Source organism: Lepus europaeus, chromosome 8, assembly GCF_033115175.1.
Source record: "Lepus europaeus isolate LE1 chromosome 8, mLepTim1.pri, whole genome shotgun sequence".
Classification (NCBI taxonomy): domain Eukaryota; kingdom Metazoa; phylum Chordata; class Mammalia; order Lagomorpha; family Leporidae; genus Lepus; species Lepus europaeus.
Genome location: NC_084834.1, coordinates 15,046,001 through 15,065,972, shown reverse-complemented (window position 1 = coordinate 15,065,972; position 19,972 = coordinate 15,046,001). Strand labels below are relative to the sequence as shown.

At 39.7% G+C, this 19,972-nt stretch overlaps 1 non-coding gene across 1 annotated transcript; it reads right to left on the bottom strand.

Annotated features, from left to right (window-relative positions):
* Positions 1–19,544: 19,544 nt before the first annotated feature.
* Positions 19,545–19,617, bottom strand: TRNAK-CUU (transfer RNA lysine (anticodon CUU)). Its single transcript has one exon. It is a non-coding gene; the product is annotated as a tRNA-Lys (tRNA).
* Positions 19,618–19,972: the final 355 nt, after the last annotated feature.

Here is a 19,972-nt window from a genome sequence, read left to right as displayed (position 1 = left end):
TAGTAAATATTTCTTGACTGACTACTAATGTGTGGGCTACTGCTGAATGTTTCAGCAACCACTTTCAAAAACAAACAAAAAACCATTCATAGCACTTGTAGATTTTTAGAGTATAAAAATATACCAAGAGGGTCAATTTTAGTTAACACAGTGATATTAGTGATGGTTGAGTATTTATTAGCTTTGTTTTTAATTTACTCTAAGCTTATGTAATTTAAGTTTTAATAATGGCACATATTATGAGTTAGATGTTTTTGTTATAAAAGGAGTACACATTCACTGTAAAACATTGCTAAAGCTTTGTATAGTTTATCACTAGCAACTTTTTTTTAAATATTATTTGAAAGTCAGAGTTTTACAGAGAAAGAGAGAGAGGTCTTCCATCTGCTGGTTCACAATGGCCGGAGCTGTGCTGATCCAAAGCCAGGAGCTTCTTCTGGGTCTCCTACGTGGGTGCAGAGGCCCAAGGACTTGGGCTATCTTCTACTGCTTTCCCAAGCCATAGCAGATCTGGATAGGAAGAGGAGCAGCTGGGACTTGAAATGGTGCCCATAAAGGATGCTGGCACTGCAGGCAGCAGCTTTACTGGCTGCGCCACAGCGTCAGCCCCGCAACTTTTTTTTTTTTTTTACACATTTGGGTCATTTTCAATACTTTTGTAAGTAATATTTCAGAGAACAACCTAACATAATGGGTCTGTGTATATTGCTGACACAAGTGGAAATCCTAATTCAGATGTTTCAGACATTTTACAGCCCACAGTGCAAACAGCCAAAGTGTGCTTATAAAGTGAATGACCAATGCTAGTTCATTGACGTTGCAATGAACTCTGGAGGGGAGGTAACATAGCCATGCTTTAAAAGAGTACCAAATGAATGATATTTAAGAATAGTTTTTGCAGATCTTCATTCTATAAATAGTTATATGAAATGCAGAACTCCTAAAATCTGTTCATTTTTTCACCGTTTACCTTGAATCAGTGATGTTTTGTGGGTACAGTCTTTCATTCCACTCTTATTAAACTATATTTTCCCAGACTATCAGCGCACATCCTCACTATCCGCCATCTTGGCTCCACCTCATGATCTGCTTTTTAACAATTTAAATAGGCTTCATATGACTCTTAACATATCTCTGATGAATTTTATATCATCTTCTGACACACAAAGATAACTTAATTAAGGCAACACTAGGAGTATGACATGTCATGAGGCAGAAGAGAGGAAAATACCTGAAAATGTTATACACTATACTATTAATGGTACAGTCATATATTGTAGTACATCATTGAAAAAGGACCTTAGAAAACACAGCCCTGTGTGTATGAAATCAGATAGGGACTTCACCTTGATGGTATGGCTTTAATGATCTTGATGCTGAAAGGACAGTTGAGCTCTATGATTCAGTGATTCTGTATTTGCAACTTATCTACTTGCAACCTTTCATTCTAACCCTCAAGTGAGTATCATGGCATGGTCACAGTCATGTGTAGAGTGACAAAATTTGTGTTGCCCAATACTCCAATAAGTGATGCTCTGCCTTCTTGCTTCAACTCTATTAATGTAAACAAGTGTCTCTTTCCCAGTCTGTTTAGTGTCATTGCTCTTTAAAATGACCCCCAAACATAGTGCTGAAGTGCTGTAGACCCCTCCTTAGTGTGAGAAGGCAGAGATGTGCCTTACCGGAGAAGTTATGTGTGATAGATAAGCTTTGCATAGGCCTGAGTTAACTGCTGCTGGTGAGCTCAGTGTTCTTGAATCAGCAAAATATACTATTTAAGGTGTCTAAACAGAACTTGCATAATGCAAGGTTATCTATTAAATGATTGGTGAAAATACGACCCAAAGGCTTACAGGAATTTAACGCTGTATTTCGTCTCAGAACAATAGTTCAGAACTTGCAAATTCACTGTTTGTACCATCTTTTTATAAATCACACTTGTGCAAATAACAAGACAAAATTGTGGTTAAAGTCACAACAGAATGCCTCAATAAGGAAGGCCTTTCAAATCTAGCTTTTTAGGAAACCAGTTTTCCTTAGGGAAGGCTAGAGAAACCTCTCCCAACCTTCAAGGTATTCTATATTTTTTCCAGATGTCTCTACTGGAATTGTTCCTGAGGTAATAAAATGTCTGTTGTGTGTTTTCATTCATTCTCACTTCCCAATTTAATACTACCTTAGACCTATACTGTAAATTACTTTTTAATTTTACAAATGATCATTGTAGTCAGTCTTGCACTTGGGCTTTTAAGGAGACAGTTTGTTTAAAGAATGATGCATGTTACCCCAAGGCTATTCATAAATCAGCAAATATGAAACACATTTGTCTCCATCTTTCTTGACCACTGCACTGCCAGGGAACCCAGAAACTTAGTGTACCCTGCCTGTCAAGGGAGGGAGGTCCTTTTATATTTTGTTTCTGGATCTGGAGAGTGCTGTAGCATGTTTTCAATTGCAGAACAAGCCTTCCATAAAATTCACTTTTGCCTGCTCTAATAGTTAAGAAAGAAGGGAAACACTGAGATTTTTCCTTGAGATTAATAGATTACCCTTGGTTAATATTGAGCATAGTATAGCTGAAAATGTTATATATGAGTTAAATGATTCTTCTCAAAAATTTCTTCTATTTAGTAAGGACAAGTCAATATTAAATATTTACTTTACTGAGAACTATTCTATATAGATTATTTTCAGAATCAGTTGTCAGATAGCTATTGAAGTGACTATGTAATTGTAGACTAACCTTCCTGAGAGCTGACTGCCATGATTCTCAAAGTGTGGTTCCAAGGCCACCTGCATCATGATTAGCTGGAGAATTATGAATAGTTCAGACTCCCCAGAGGCTTGCTCCAGGCTGATTAAATCAGATTTTCTGGAAGCAGGGGTCAGATATCTGTATTTTAAACAAATACTCCAGTTACACGACACTCTGATTCATTTTTCTACTGAATTGGTGGAAGCATGATTTTCTACCATATTTTATACACTTTATTTTCATTTTTTGGCTGAAATTTAGTTCTTTTAGTCTCTAAGAAGTACAGATGAAATAAGTAAACCTAGTATGTGAAAATCTATGCAAACTCAAGGATGAGGTTTTTAGATAAGGTAAGTGATATTTAAACATACTTGTAAGCTTTGACATGTATGAGTAGTCTTGTTTCTTTCAATGCAGTCACTAAAGAGACCTCTGTATATGATTCTCTAAATGATCCAAAAAGATTCCACACATATATTAGGGGGCAATTCCAATCATTCCCTTTTTTTATATTTCATGACCACTACTCTTTACATTTTATTTATTTGAGAAGCAGAGTTACAGAGAGGGAGAGACAGAGAGGTCTTATATTATCCATTGGTTCACTTTCTAAATGGTCTCAATGGCCAGGGCTAGGCCTATCCGGAGCCAGGAGCTTCTTCCCAGTCTCCCACCTGGGTGAAGGGGCCCAAGCACTTAGGCCATCTTCCACTGCTTTCCTAGGTCATTAGCAGGGATTGGAAGTAGAGCAGGTAGGACTAGAACTGGTGCCCTTATGGGATGCCAGCACCGCAGGTGGAGGTTAAACCTACTACGCCATAGCACAGGGCCCAACAGAGTTGTTCAAAACCTGAATGACATATCCCTAAGCCAATCTGGTCACTTTTTCCCCTTGTCTTCCTTTTCCTTTCTTTTTAAACACAGAGGATATTATCTGTTTATTACTGTTATCACCTAGCCTGCAAAAACTGTGATTAGTTATAAAAGGCATATGTATTCTTTTTTTTTTTAGTAAATATAAATTTCCAAAGTACAGTTTATAGATTACAATGGCTCTCCCCCCCCCATAATTTCCCTCCCACTCACACCCCTCCCATCTTCTGCTCCCTCTCCCCTTCCATTCACATCAAGATTCATTTTCAATTCTCTTTATATACAGAAAATCAATTTAGTATATATTAAGTAAAGATTTCATCAGTTTGCACCCACACAGAAACACAAAATGTAAAATACTGTTTCAGTACTAGTTATAGCATTACTTCACATTGGGCAACACATTAAGGACAGATCCCACATGAGAAGTAAGTACACAGTGACTCCTTTTTTTTGACTTAACATTTGACACTCTTGTTTATGGCATCAGTAATCTCCCTAGGCTCTAGTCATGAGTTGACAAGGATATGGAAGAATTATGGGTTCGCCTATTTCGATCTTATTCTGACAGGGTCATAGTCAAAGTGGAAGTTCTCTCCTCCCTTCAGAGAAAGGTACCTCCTTCTTTGATGGCCCCGTTCTTTCCATTGGGATCTCACTCACAGACATCTTTCATTTAGGTCTTCTTCTTCTTCTTCTTTTTTTTTTTTCCATGGTGTCTCAGCTTTCCATGCCTAGAATACTCTCATGGGCTCTTCAGCCAGATCCAAATGCCTTAAGGGCTGATTCTGAGGCCAGAGTTCTGTTTAGGACATCTGCCCTTCTATGAGTCTGCTGTGTATCCTGCTTCCCATGCTGGATTGTTCTCCCCTTTTTTATTCTATCAGTTAGTATTAGCAGACACTAGTCTTGTTTGTGTGACCCCTTTGACTCTTAGACCTATCAGTGTGATCAATTGTGAACTGAGATTGATCACTTGGACTAGTGAGATGGTATTGGTACATGCCACCTTGATGGGATTGTATTGGAATCCCCTGGCACGATTCTAACTCCACCATTTGGGACAAGTCAGATTGAGCATATCACAAATTGTACATCTCCTCCCTCTCTTTTCCCACTCTTATATTTAACAGGGATCACTTTTCAGTTAAAATTTAAACACCTAAGAATAATTGTGTGTTAATTACAGATTTCAACCAGTAGTACTAGAACAAAAAAAAAATACTAAAATGGATTATACATCAACAGTCAGGACAAGAGCTGATCAAGTCACTGTTTCTCATGTGGCATGTGTATTCTTGAATGATAAAAGATGCATTGAGAATATTTAAAGCAATTACAAATTTCAGAACAGAAGTTGAGTGTATATAAAGCCATAAAATAAATTTTAATTTAGCATCTTAAGGTATTTACTTGGAAGAATTATATAAATTCTGAGATTTATATTTCAAAATCAGTAGATACAGACATACTTCTTAGATATGTAAACTGTATATTTTATATGTATAGATGTCAGTGTCTTAGCATGTGTCATATACTGGTTGGTATGCTGTCTGTGGTTGAAAAGGCATTATTTCCTAGTGAATATGGGACCCTCATCATTTAACACTTTGAGGCCCTGCTAGAAAAAAGACATTTTCTTAGACAGTAGGCTGATTAATAAGCCCTAACTGATAAATACAGTAGAGAGGACAGTTTGCAAAACACAGTTTATTTTATTACCAAAAACACAATGAAACTTCTCTCTCAAGATCAAGGTTTGGGGGATGTACCTCATACTCTTTCAGGAATCTTTTCTGACTTGGTTTTTGGTGTTAGCAGTTGCTAGAAACTCTCACCCACTACTTCCCTACATCCTCAAGCTTTGGGAATTTCAGGTTCTAAAGTCAGTATTCAGGACATAGAACCATCATAAGTATAGTTCAGTAGGTTAAGTTGGAATGTAATAATAAATTCTAATGTTCTCTAGTAAAAATGTACCCCCAAATTTTTGTGCTCTTAAATATATCTCAAATTTCCATATTCTTTTTACAAATGGTATTATTTGAGAGAGATCAGGGAGAAATAGAGGGAGAGACCTCTAGTGCATTGTTCATTCCCCAGAGGCCCAGGAACCAGGAACCCAATTCAGGGATCCCACATGGCAGGGATTCAACTGCTTGAACTATCACTGCTGCCATCCAGGGTGCAAATTAGCAGAAAGGTTGAATCAGGAGTGGAGATGGCATCCCAACTCAGGCACTGTGATATGGGATATGGATATCCCAAGTGGCAGTTGGATATCCCAACTGCTGTGCCAAATGCCCACCCCTGCAGTATGGCTTCTTAAGAGCAGAATTAAGAATATGATTGAGTCCTAAGGAGCTGGTGTTGTGGCAAAGTGGCCTGCGACAGCAGCATCCCATATGAGCACCTGCTGGAGTCCTGGCTGCTCTACTTCTGATTCAGGTCCCTGCTAACGTGCCTGGGAAAGTGATGGAAGATGGCCCAAGTGCTTAAAACCCTGCCACACATGTGGGAGACCTGCATGGAGTTCCTGGCTCCTGGCTTTGGCCTGGTTGAGCCACAGCCTTTGTGACCATTTGGGGAATGAACCAGTGGATACAAGATCTCTCTCTCTCTCTCTCTCTCTCTCTCTCTCTCTCTCTCTCTCTTTCTCTCTCTCTCTCTCTGGGGCTGACACTGTAGCATAGTGGATAAAGCCAACACCTGCAGCACTGGGATCCCTTATGGGCACCAGTTCATATCCTGGCTGCTCCTCTTCTGATCCAGTGCTATGCTAATGGGAAAGCAGTGGAAGATGGCCCACTTGCTTGGGCCCCTGTACCCATGTGGGAGATCCGGAAGACACACCTGGTTCTTGGCTTCAGATCAGCTCAACTCAGGCTGTTATGGCCATTTGGGGAGTGAACCAGTAGATACAAGACCTTTCTCTTTGCCTCTCCCTCTCTCTAACTACCTCTCAAATAAATAAATGTCTTTTTTTTTATTTTTGACAGGCAGAGTGGACAGTGAGAGAGAGAGAGACAGAGAGAAAGGTCTTCCTTTGCCGTTGGTTCACCCTCCAATGGCTGCCACGGTAGCGCGCTGCGGCCGGTGCACCGCGCTGATCCGATGGCGGGAGTCAGGTGCTTCTCCTGGTCTCCCATGGGGTGCAGGGCCCAAGCACTTGGGCCATCCTCCACTGCACTCCCTGGCCACAGCAGAGAGCTGGCCTGGAAGAGGGGCAACCAGGACAGGATCGGTGCCCCGACCGGGACTAGAACCCGGTGTGCCGGCGCCGCAAGGCGGAGGATTAGCCTAGTGAGCCGCGGCGCCGGCAATAAATAAGTCTTTAAATATAAAATCTCTCCCCACTTCTCTCCCTTCCTCCTATTTTCCCTCTGCTCTCTCCCCCCAACCCAACTCTGCCTTTCAAATAAAAAGGTTTGAAGACTGCCTGGTTATAGTAGATGTATTAGAAAAGCTATCATTATTTTGGGGTAAGATTGCATTTGTGGCCTAATGGCTAATATAGATTTGAAAAATGTAAATATTTATGATAGAATTATTTTAGTTTTCATCTCTTTTAGATACCAGAAAATTAATAATTAAGTTTCAGCATGAGATTTATCCTGGCAATTAAGGAACAGTTGCTGATAATGTTATAGACTTACATCATCTTTCAGAAAAGATGCTACAATCCACTTCTCAGGATGGATTCTTGGCCTCTTTGAGTTGGTTGTGATACAGCTAAAGGAATAGGATCAACTTTCCTGATCCCATCCATACCTCTAAAAATAACAAACTTTTGGACTCATACCATTCACATTTATTGTTAGGGAATCAATTTGACTTGGACATTTAAAAGAAAAAAAAAAACAGTGAAACTCAGGACCTTTTCTTCCAGATGTATACAAGACAGAATTATTGAGACAATAGAGTAGGTTTGTAGAGTTATTTAAAACAATGCATTTTTTCCATTCAGTAATATAGATTTACTTATCTCGAGCCCAGGACTGACACCCTCCTTTGAGAATATGTCTGGTTTATAGCTGTGAAGACAATACGACCTCCTGGGTCACTGAGGAAACAGTTGACTTTGTGTGTGAAGTAAGAATTTTAAATTCCATGTTGAGCATTAAAGGGAGATGGAACATAGAAGCTAAAATACAGAAATATAGTAATTATTAAGTTGATTATGAGAATTAAATAGCTTATTATTGTCAGTATAACTTCTTACAAATATTTACTAGGGGCCCAAAAGATGATTAGCATTAAACTTAGTTTATCAAGTGCCTTTGTCCAGTTTCTGCTTCTATACCAATACTACAGGCTGTGGGAATTAGAAAGAAAACCTTCTTTGGCTCCCCGTTCTGGAGGCTGGGAAGGCCAAGATCAGGGAAGCCACATCTGGTGAGAGCCCTCTGCTGTATATAATATGGTGACAGCTCTCAGGTGGTGAGAGAGTACATGCACCCAAAGAAGAGAGTAGGGCCGAGTTTATGCTTTTTATCAAGAGCCAATGGCATTGATCCATTCACAGGGCTTAGCATTAGTCATCTCTTGAAGTCCCCACCATTTAACACGATTACAGTGGCAATGAAATCTCACCATCACATCAAGTTTCTCTGAAAACCAGATTTTTAAAAAAATATAATTCTTCAACTGTTACAAAATATTAGAATTGAGCTTAAAGAAAAAAGTTATTTGGAACACACTATTTGAATTATAAGACATAATTATAGTTACAAAAACATTTAATGATTAATTTTATTTTTTATTTTACTTTATTAGTTTTTCTTGAAGCACTTAGGCCTCTTATGCTGACACTTCAGCCCCTTTTTTTCCTGTATCACATTCAGGCTTATAATAGCAGTAGTTTTAGCTCATACTTGCATCCTTATAAAAATTGAGATTTTTGTTTGTTTTTGACTTACAAAATTCTTAACATTTATAACATCAAGATATTAGATACATTAAGATATAGTTATTGAATAACAAGGTATTTACATTTCAAATATCATGAGCCTGTCCATTTTGTAGGTTGATCAGTGAAAGGAAGGCTGAAATAGATACATCTTTAGTAGCACTGGCATGGATCGCTTAACCCGCAAGGGATGAATTGGTTTCTTTACTGTCAGCATTGCCAGTGCCCTCACAAATCTGAGAGTCAAAAACAGTATCATTTAAAATTACAGCAATGTTGGCTGGCGCCGCGGCTCACTAGGCTAATCCTCTGCCTTTCAGCACCAGCACACTGGGTTCTAGTCCCAGTCGGTCGGGGCACCAGATTCTGTCCAGGTTGGCCCTCCTCCAGGCCAGCCCTCTGCTATGGCCCGGGAGTGCAGTGGAGGATGGCCCAAGTGCTTGGGCCCTGCACCCGCATGGGAGACCAGGAGAAGCACCTGGCTCCTGCCTTCGGATCAGTGCGGTGCGCCAGCCGCAGCGGCCATTGGAGGGTGAACCAACGGCAAAGGAAGACCTTTCTCTCTGTCTCTCTCTCACTGTCTAACTCTGCCTGTCCAAAAAAAAAAAAAAATACAGCAATGTTAAAATGGTTGTGTCTCAATTGCTTTCTAATCTTTTTTGTTGAAATAAGTATGAGTAAGTTTTGTGATTATTAAAAATGTGTTTTAAGTCCAGCAAAAGTTTGTTTGGTTAGATGTGTTTCCAAAGACTCTTGAAAACAATTTCATCCATTGCTGTTTCAAACCAGCTTAGTGCTTAGATATGACCCCTAAAAGTACTGATTGTATGAGCTGAAGGGACATTTTTTTTTTTTTTTGACAGGCAAAGTGGACAGTGAGAGAGAGAAAGAGACAGAGAGAAAGGTCTTCCTTTGTCGCTGGTTCACCCTCCAATGGTGCTGCGGCCAGCACACCACGCTGATCCGATGGCAGGAGCCAGGTGCTTCTCCTGGTCTCTCATGGGGTGCAGGGCCCAAGCACTTGGGCCATCCTCCATTGCACTCCCTGGCCACAGCAGAGAGCTGGCCTGGAAGAGGGGCAACCGGGACAGAATCCGGCGCCCCGACCAGGACTAGAACCCGGTGTGCTGGCGCCTAAAGGCGGAGGATTAGCCTAGTGAGCTGCGGCTCTGGCCAAGCTGAAGGGACATTTCCAGAATGCATTTGAGGGAAAATGCATGAATTATCATCCTGTGATTTAATGGTGATTAGGCAAATATGAAAATTTTTGAACGTACCTTGATTTTTCAGGGAAAACTGTTGTGTAATATAAGGTTGCATTTTTTTTGCTTTTTATCAATTATTAGTAAATTATTTAGTACTTGATCTGAGTAAAATACTGTACTGGGTTGAGTAATGCATGGTTCCTGGGAAGTTTGAGGTTTAAAGACTTACCTACATGTTTAGTTTGCACATTACTTAGTCTTAATTCCATATTTCAATCATAAAATATTCTGGAAAAATATTCACATCTACCAGTAAGATATTTGTCCACCTATTCTTTTCCAGGTAATTATAAATGCAGAAACCTCACAAATAATGTAACACTGAAAGTGGTGAAATGCTATTATAGGGAACAAATCATGTTTGATTACTCAAAGGAAAAGAAGTTGTTTCCATGGTCTTTAAAACAATTTACATTTAGTTTCAAACTTTAGGTTTAATAAAGGACTTCTGAACTTTTTTTCTGTTGTCATAATCTTGGTAACATTATCTGTTTGAGGTTTATTTGATCTTAATAATAAAATACATTTCTGTGCATTTATGAAAAGACAGTCTACTCACCACAATAGTACTATGTGTATGATAGGAAAGATATTATTACCATACTTGATGCATGAGAGAATTTATCCAGTCTTCAAATCTTCATGAAAAACTGACATTAAAATTGTCTACTTTCCATGAGGGGAACCACAGGTGTCTGGTGTAAAATCTTTTGGATAGTTTTCTGTGTAATTTGAATTGCTTTTCTTCATGAAATCATGTTATGTAGAGTTATATCTGAATATCTCATCAGTTGAGATAAACTACAAGTACCTAAAAGTGAACCAGATGTCTGTTTAATCTCAAGAAGTCGTCAGATACAGAAATATGGGTTCACTGAAGAGCAAAATCAGTTAATCTTTAAAATGAAGTGTAATGAACCAATAAAAGAACCACAATTCAAATTTCTGACATCATCCTAAATGTCTTCCAGAGAAGAGAGATTTTCTCATTGTGTGTGTGGGGTGTGTGTTTTTTTCTTTTTTTGACTGCATTTTCTCCATATAGAATAAACAAAGACTCAATTGATTGATGACACAAAACAATTGATGGCTGTGATTTGGATTTATTGCCTTTATTAGATTAGAAGGAAGGCTATAAATGATATCCTCCTACCCTGTTCTCTGATTAGCATATCTATATATTATTTATTTTCTATCATTATTGAACAAATAAGTATGACCAAATATTGCTCAGAAGATTATAATATAATAACAAAAATCTTCTATTTTTATTTAACATCACTTTGTTTACTAGATTGCCAAAAATTGATTTATCAGAAGCTGATTTGGCATTTTATGGTTTCATTTTGTCATATAGAAGTTATCTCTATATAGATAGAGTTATCTCTATACTAGGACTTCAGGGAAACCTCGGCTTTTCCCTTCAGGCATTGGTAAAGATAAGAGGCTACTTGTGCTAGGATGGATCATTTCCTCTTTAACTTATGGAGAATGACAGCAAGAGTTAATGGAAATAAGAGCATGGCATAGGAGAAATAAAATGGGCAACTGAAAACTGCGCCCACCTTTCTGTCTCTTTTGAGGAGGCAAGGAGTAGAGATGATGGAGAGGAGAAGGAGGAAGAAGCCAGTAATATGGACTAGAGACTGAACAGTGTGTGTTTTTTTTTGAATATTTCATACTATTTGTTGAATTCTTTAATTAGTGTAGGGTTAACCATACAGTATTAAGCAAATTGAAAATAGATCTTTGTAACAATTAAGAGTGGGAATAGGAGAGGGAGGATGAAGAAGGGTTGGTGTATGGGAGGGAGGAAGAGGGGGATGGGAAGTATCTCTATGTTCTGAATCTGCATATGGGAAATACATGAAATTTGCATGACTTAAATACAATTTTTAAAAAATATATTAAAAATACTAGTATTTAAAGACTTAAACTATTTATTTTTACTCTTTCCTTGTACCTTTTAAAAAATGTATTCTCTGTGTGACCATTGACAGAAACTACAACATACAGGCTTCTGAAAAGTGAGAAACTGAATTAGTGGAAAGTACGCTGGACTAGAAAAATGTAGTCATGTCAACAGCTTCTGTGCCCTTTGTTCTAACACCTGTAAAACAACAGATTTATAGATTATCTGCTTAGTTCCTTCTAGTTTTAGTTTATTATGATCTGAGATTTCTATAAATTCAGGGGCTAGCACTGTGGCATAGGGGGTAAAACTGCCTCCTGTGGCACTGGCATCCCATATGGGTGCCAGTTCACTTCTCAGCTGCTCCACTTCCAATCTAGCTCTCTACTAACAGCCAGGAAAACCAGCAGAGGATGGCCCAAGTCCTTGGGCCTTTGCACCCATGTGGGAGACCCAGAAGAAGTTCCTGGCTTCAGAATGGCCCAGCTCTGGCCCTTGGGGCTGTTTGGGGAGTGAAAGAGCAAATAGAAGATTCACTCTCATTCATTCTCTTTCCTCCCCCTACTTCAAATAAAATATATGTCTTCCAGACTGGCTTACATGTTTTTATACCTACAGCATTCCAACTGAAAAGAGACTATTTCCCCAGGGAGGGAAAGTTTATGTTAATTCAGTTTAACATAGTTTGCCACTAATCCCCAGAAACTTAGAAGTGGTGAGTCAGATTCTACTTAGAACCAGGTAGACATTACTGAAGACCCTTAGACATATCCAGTCCAGAGAACAGAAATGGTGAGTCATCTGGAGTCTGACAGAGGGATTCAAACTAGGAACCTATGTTGGCCGTGAATATTATAAAGGACAAAAAACTATCACTTTAATACTAAACCAAGTTCTATTTTAGATTTAAATCATAGAGCTTATTATGATTTCATTAGATAAAACTCCCATAAAAATTGTGGTGCCAATATGACCATTAGGCTTACATATTCTGGATAAGAGGTGATTTTTTTTTAATGAAGAGGATGAAATTTAGTGACATACATATCAGATTCAAACCAGTAAAAGTTCAGAAACAGTTCACTGGGTAAGAGTGTATACCAACATTTTCCTGAAGTTAGGAGACATGTGGCTTCTGGCATAAGAGCTGAGAGAATACAGACTGCATTAATTTGAACAAGGACATGGCAGAGTGACAAATTACATCAAAATCTTAAATGCATGGAGGCAACAGAGGATGAATTGTCTTGAATTTGGATAGAGTTTAGAACATTCACAGGGCTTCCCTTTTTTGAACTGCCATGGAGAACATGTTTAGCTAAAAAACAAAAACAAAAGCACCAACAGATTCTGCAGAATTGAATCTTAGTATTTAGTCACATATTTTACTAATGCCCCCAACAATAAGTTCATTTTAAATCAACAAAATACTGAAGAGGTCCCAAATCGAAATCTTGTCAAACACAACAAACCTTATTACAAAATTTATCCTAAAGAGTTGAGTGTTCTTCAACTCTCTTACTGGCAATTGAGAAAATATTTTGCTGCATGACTTAACAAACCTGGCTCTACTACCTTACTAGCTATGGCAATGCAGACACTATGTGATTTGCACATAACTAGATTTCTGGCATGTCAGAGCCCATCTGTAACCAAGTTGACATCCTGGAGACTCATTGCATTATTTTTTGTTTCTTTTTATTATTATTATTTATTCATTTATTTGAAAGGCAGAGTTAGAGAGAGAGAATCTTCCCCAGATGGCTGCAATGGCCAGAACTGCCCCCATCCAGAGCCAGGAGCTTCTTCCTGGTCTCCCACGTAGGTGCAAGGGCCCAAGTGTTTGGGCCATCTTCTGCTTTCCCAAATCATAGCAGAGAGCTGGATTGGAAGTGGAAAAGCTGGGATTCTAACCCGCATCCACTACAAGTGGTAGCTTTACCTGCTACACCATAGCTGTGGCCTGCATTCTGTTTCAAAGCTTTAATGTTTCTACAGGCCAAATTTGGATATTAATAATAGTATTTTTGGGGGGCTGTTGCAGTGGCTCACTTGGTTAATCCTCTGCCTGCAGTGCCAGCATCCCATATGGGCATAGTCCTAGTTGCTCCTCTTCCAGTCCAGCTCTCTGCTGTGGCCCGGGAAGGCAGTTGAGGGTGGCCCAAGTGTTTGGACTCCTGGACCCGCATGGGGGACCAGGAGGAAGCACCTGGCTCCTGGCTTCAGATTCGTGTGACACCAGCCATGGCAGCCATTTGGGGAGTGAACCAATGGAGGGAAGGCCTTTCTCTCTACCTCTTACAGTCTATAACTCTACCTGTCAAATTTAAAAAAAATAAAAATAAAAAAATAATAGTATTTTTCTCTTTGGGATATTTTGGGACTTAAATACCAAAATCCACATAAAAAGGGTTTACCAATGTGTCTAACATACAGTATTTGAAAACAATATTATTGTATATACTGTTATATTTCAGATAAATATTGTTAATGGTTAGAAAAACAAAGTAATATACAGGATTAGTCTCAAAATATGGTCAAAGCAAAATCTAAATCTTATATAAAAAAGTAAAGGGGACTGCTAGAATCATAGAAAAGCCATAGTAAATATTACATTAAAAAATCATGGTGACGAGGCAGAGCCAAGATGGCGGACTAGTGAGGGCATGCACCAATAGTCCGGGAAAAGATAGTTTAATAAAAGTGGAGTTACTGTAGCCTCAGGAAAAGACTCAAAAAAACTGCAGAGGAAACTCTTCCGGATCTAGTGGATGTGACACAGAGGACCTATGAAGAGAACAAGGTCGCCCACTGCGTGGAAGCCGAGCTGCAGGAGCCGAGCCATGGAATCTGCATGCCAGTGCTGGAAGGGGAGGTGAAACAAAAACCTCAGTAACCCGAGACATTGGCGGGGAAAGGCACAAAGAGGCCTGAGGCCCCACTGGGGAAAGCTCACCAAGGCTGACTGGAGGAGAGAAAAAAATGAATAAATAAGGGGAACCGGCACGGACACTAGCCTCTCCACTCACCTTACAAAGCCAAGGAAGACAAAGAGCAGGCACCATTTTACATATGTAAAGCAGCAGCCACGAGTAGCCAAGCAGAAAAACTTGACTCTGGTGGGGAGAAATAACAGGAGGTTAGAATCTAGTGAAAGAAGGTGGAGCTAACGATCTGAGACTGTGAAAATACAAGAGGGGGTGAGAGAACTCGCCGAGTACACAAACTCGGTAACCTTGGCAACCTGGTGAGAGACTGTGGAGAAATTTGAGACCACTGAGTGCTGCATAAACTCTGTGTGGTCCCAGGGGTAGATCAAATGAATACCCACAGAGGCCAGATTTCATACATGAACTACCCCCAATTCCACTCAGCTGTGTGAACCTAGTTCCCAACTGAGTCAAAAAAAAAAAAAAAAAAAAAGAAAAGAAAAGAAAAAAGAAAAAAAAAAAGAGAGTGAGTGAGAGAACCATCTGGGTGAGTCACCTTTGGCACACCCTTAACCCTGAAGATTCAAACATAGCTCTCAAGCCACACCCATCACAGCCTCTAAGGATCCATCAAAAGCAGACAGTCCACTTAATCTAGAGTCATAGTACTATGAGAAAAAACAACAAAGCGAAGGAACCAAAGAATACCTACAATATGCCAAACAAATGCAGAAACCAAGCTTACAAGAGCAAGGAAGTCACTATGATGCCCCCAAATGAACAAGACATCCCAATTCAAGATTATGAAGATGATGCGATAGAGGATGTGCAAGAAGCAGATCTCAAAAAGTTGATAAGAGCACTAAGAAGTTCTCAAAAACAAATTCTTGAACTACAGAAATCCTTAATGGACAAGGTAGAAAATCTCTCGCGCGGAAATGAAATATTAAGGAGGAATCAAAATGAAATGAAACAACTAGTAGAACATGAAACTGTGATAGTAATGAGAAATCATGATGAAATGAAAAATCAATAGATCAAATGACAAACACATTAGAGAGTCTTAAAAACAGAATGGGTGAAGCAGAAGAGAGAATATCAGACTTAGAAGACAGAGGACAGGAAAGGAAACAGGCAAACCAAAGAAAAGAAGAGGAAATTAGAAATCTAAAAAATATTGATGGGAATCTACAGGATACTATTAAAAAAACCAACATTCGGGTTCTAGGAGTTCCTGAAGGCATGGAGAGGGAGAAAGGATTAGAAGGCCTTTTTAGTGAGATACTAGCAGAAAATAACCCAGGTTTGGAGAAGGACAGAGACATCTTAGTACAGGAAGCTCATAGAACCCCTAATAAACATGATCAAAAGAGATCCTCACCACAACACGTCATAATTAAACCCACCACAGTGAAACATAAAGAAAAGATCCTAAAATGTGCAAGAGAGAAATGTCAGATTACTCTCAGAGGATCTCCAATTAGACTCACAGCAGACTTCTCATCAGAAACCCTGCAAGCTAGGAGAGAATGGCAAGATATAGCCCAGGTACTAAGAGAGAAAAACTGCCAGCCCAGAATTTTATTTCCTACAAAGCTCTCATTTGTGAATGAAGGTGAAATAAAGACCTTTCACAGCAAACAGAAATTGAAAGAATTTGTCGCCACTCTTCCAGCCCTGCAAAAGATGCTTAAAGAGGTGTTACACACAGAAACACAGAAACACAGTCATCAATATGAAAGAAGGTAAAGGAAGGAAACCTCACAGCAAATGATCAGAGGAATCTCAAAGCATACATTAGAAAAAATCTTTGGCAAATGACAGGGCAAAGTTACTCCTTCTCAATAGTCACATTGAATGTTAATGGCCTGTACTGTCCAGTTAAAAGACACCGATTGGCTGATTGGGTTAAGGAACAAAACCCATCTATTTGCTGCTTACAAGAAACACATCTTCCAACAATGATGCATGCAGACTAAAAGTGAAAGGCTGGAAAAAGATATACCATGCCAACAGAAATGAAAAAAAAAAAAAAAGCAGGCGTAGCCATCTTAATATCGGACAACATAAACTTTACCACAAAAACTGTTAGGAGAGACAAAGAGGGGCACTATTTAATAATTAAGGGATTCATTCAACAGGAAGATATAACGATTATCAATGTATATGCACCTAATTACAGGGCACCAGTTTATATAAAAGACTTGTTAAGGGACTTAAAGGGAGACTTAGACCCCAATACAATAGTTCTGGGGGACTTCAATACTCCACTCTCAGAGATAGACAGATCAACAGGACAGAAGATCAACAAGGAGACAGTAGATTTAAATGACACTATAGCCCAAATGGATCTAACAGATATCTACAGAACATTTCATCCTATATCTAAGGACTTTACATTCTTCTAAACAGTACATGGAACCTTCTCTAGGATTGACCACATGCTAGGCCATAAAGCAAGTCTCAGCAAATTCAACAGAATTAGAATCATACCATGCAGCTTCTCAGACCACAAAGGAATGAAATTGGAAATTAGCAACTCGGGAATCCCTAGAGCACGTGCAAACACATGGAGATTGAACAACATGCTCCTGAATGAACAATGGGTCATAGAAGAAATTAAAAGAGAAATCAAAAATTTTCTGGAAGTAAATGAGGATAAAAGCACAACATACCAAAACCTATGGGATGCAGCAAAATCAGTGTTAAGATGAAAGTTTATATCAATAGGTGCCTACATCAAGAAATTGGAAAGGCACCAAATAGATAAGCTTTCAAGTCATCTCAAGGATCTCGAAAATCTGCAGTAAACCAAACCCAAACCCAGTAGAAGAGAAATAATTAAAATCTAAGAAGAAATCAACAGGATTGAATCTAAAAAACATTACAAAAAATCAGCCAAATGAGGAGCTGGTTTTTTGAAAAAATAAACAAAATTGACACCCCATTGGTCCAACTAACTAAAAAAAGAAGAGAAAAGACCCAAATCAATAGGATCAGAGATGAAAATGGAAACGTAACAACAGACACCACAGAAACAAAAAGAATCATCAGAAATTACTACAAGGACTTGTATGCCAGCAAACAGGGAAATCTATCAGAAATGGACAGATTCTTGGACACATACAACCTACCTAAATTGAGCCAGGAAGACATAGAAAACCTAAACAGACCCATAACTGACACAGAAATTGAAACAGTAATAAAGGCCCTCCCAACAAAGAAAAGCCCAGGACCAGATGCATTCACTGCTGAGTTCTACCAGACATTTAGAGAAGAACTAACTCCAATTCTTCTCAAACTATTCAAAACATTCGGAAAAGATGGAATCCTCCCAAATTCTTTCTATGAAGCCAGCATCACCTTAATTCCTAAGCTGGTAAAAAGATGCAGCATTGAAAGAGAATTACAGAACAATATCCCTGATGAACATAGATGCAAAAATACTCAATAAAATTTTGTCCAGTAGAATGCAATATCACATTACAAAGATCATCCACCCAGACCAAGTGGGATTTATCCCTGGTATGCAGGGATGGTTCAATGTTCGCAAAACAATCAACGTGATACACCGCATTAAGAGACTGCAGAAGAAAAACCATATGATTTTCTCAATAGACGCAGAGAAAGCATTTGATAAAATACAACACCCTTTCATGATGAAAACTCTAAGCAAACTGGGTATGGAAGGAACATTCCTCAATACAATCAAAGCAATATATGAAAGACCCACGGCCAACATCCTATTGAAAGGGGAAAAGTTGGAAGCATTTCCGCTGAGATCTGGTACCAGACAGGGATGCCCTCTCTCACCACTGCTATTCAATATAGTTCTGGAAGTTTTAGCCAGAGCTATAAGGCAAGAAAAAGAAATTAAAGGGATACAAATTGGGAAGGAAGAACTCCAACTATCTCTCTTTGCAGATGATATGATTATTTAGGGGACCCAAAGAACTCTACTAAGAGACTACTGGAACACATCGAAGGGTTTGGCAAAGTAGCAGGATATAAAATCAATGCACAAAAATGAACGGCCTTTGTATACACAGGCAATGCCATGGCTGAGGAAGAACTGCCAAGATCAATCCCATTCACAATAGCTACAAAAACAATCAAATACCTTGGAATAAACTTAACCAAGGATGTTAAAGATCTCTACGATGAAAACTACAAAACCTTAAAGAAAGAAATAGAAGAGGATACCTGTTGCAGTTGATTTCTCCACCATGTTGCAGTGGGTTCGTTTCTGAGAGGAGCAGCGTGGTGGGGGCAAGAGGCGCGGAGTCAACACACAGACTCCGGGAGTCGGGTGAGAGCAGGCTTGAGGCGAGCAGCCTGCAGACTCGTTTATTACAGTTGATACAACAGCTTATATAGCCAAGACCAGCCAATCTGGTCAAGGGGCGGTCTATACCCCAACCAATCACAGCCTGTTGCCAGGCAGTTTCCAGAGCCATTCAATCACAGCCTGCCGCCAGGCAGTTTCAAATCCATCCAATCACAGCCTGTTGCCAGGCAGTTTCCGAAGCCATCCAATCATAGCCTGTCGCCAGGATGTTTCAAAGCCATCCAATCACAGTCTGTTGCCAGGCAGTTTCCAAAGCCAGGTGGGTTTCAAAGCCATTCCTAACTAACTGATGCTCACTTGCCAGTGGCCACCTTGGCATGGCCTTCTCATTCCACTACATTTGATGTTGCAGTTGATTTCCCCACAATGTTGCAGTGGGTTCGTTTGTGAGAGGAGCAGCGTGGTGGGGGCAAGAGGCGCGGAGTCAACACACAGACCCCGGGAGTCGGGTGAAAGCAGGCTTGAGGCGAGCAGCCTGCAGACTCCACCACGCTGCTCCTCTCAGAAACGAACCCACTGCAACATTGTGGAGAAATCAACTGCAACATCTGGAACCCAATGTGGGGCTCGAACCCACGACCCTGGGATTAAGAGTCCCATGCTCTACCGACTGAGCTAGCCGGGTGAACCGAAAGTAAAAGGAGGAGCCGAGAAGCGATGTACGCTTCAGGGCAGTGTGTGCTAACCTGGGGTCACTTAGACCGAGGACAAGGACAAGGAAAGGGGCGTAGGAGGGGGTTCTTTGCTCACCCTCACAGAACCGAACAGCACACAAAACACCGAGGGGCCTACTTGCCAAAATCCAGGGGGAACCTCGCCGAGTCCAACACGCTGTTTCTTTCTCAGTCACGTTGGCACGCCAGAATCAATATCATCAAAATGTCTATTCTCCCAAAAGCAATGTATACATTCAATGCAATACCAATCAAGATACCAAAGCCATTCTTCTCAGAGCTGGAAAAAATGATGCTGAAATTCAT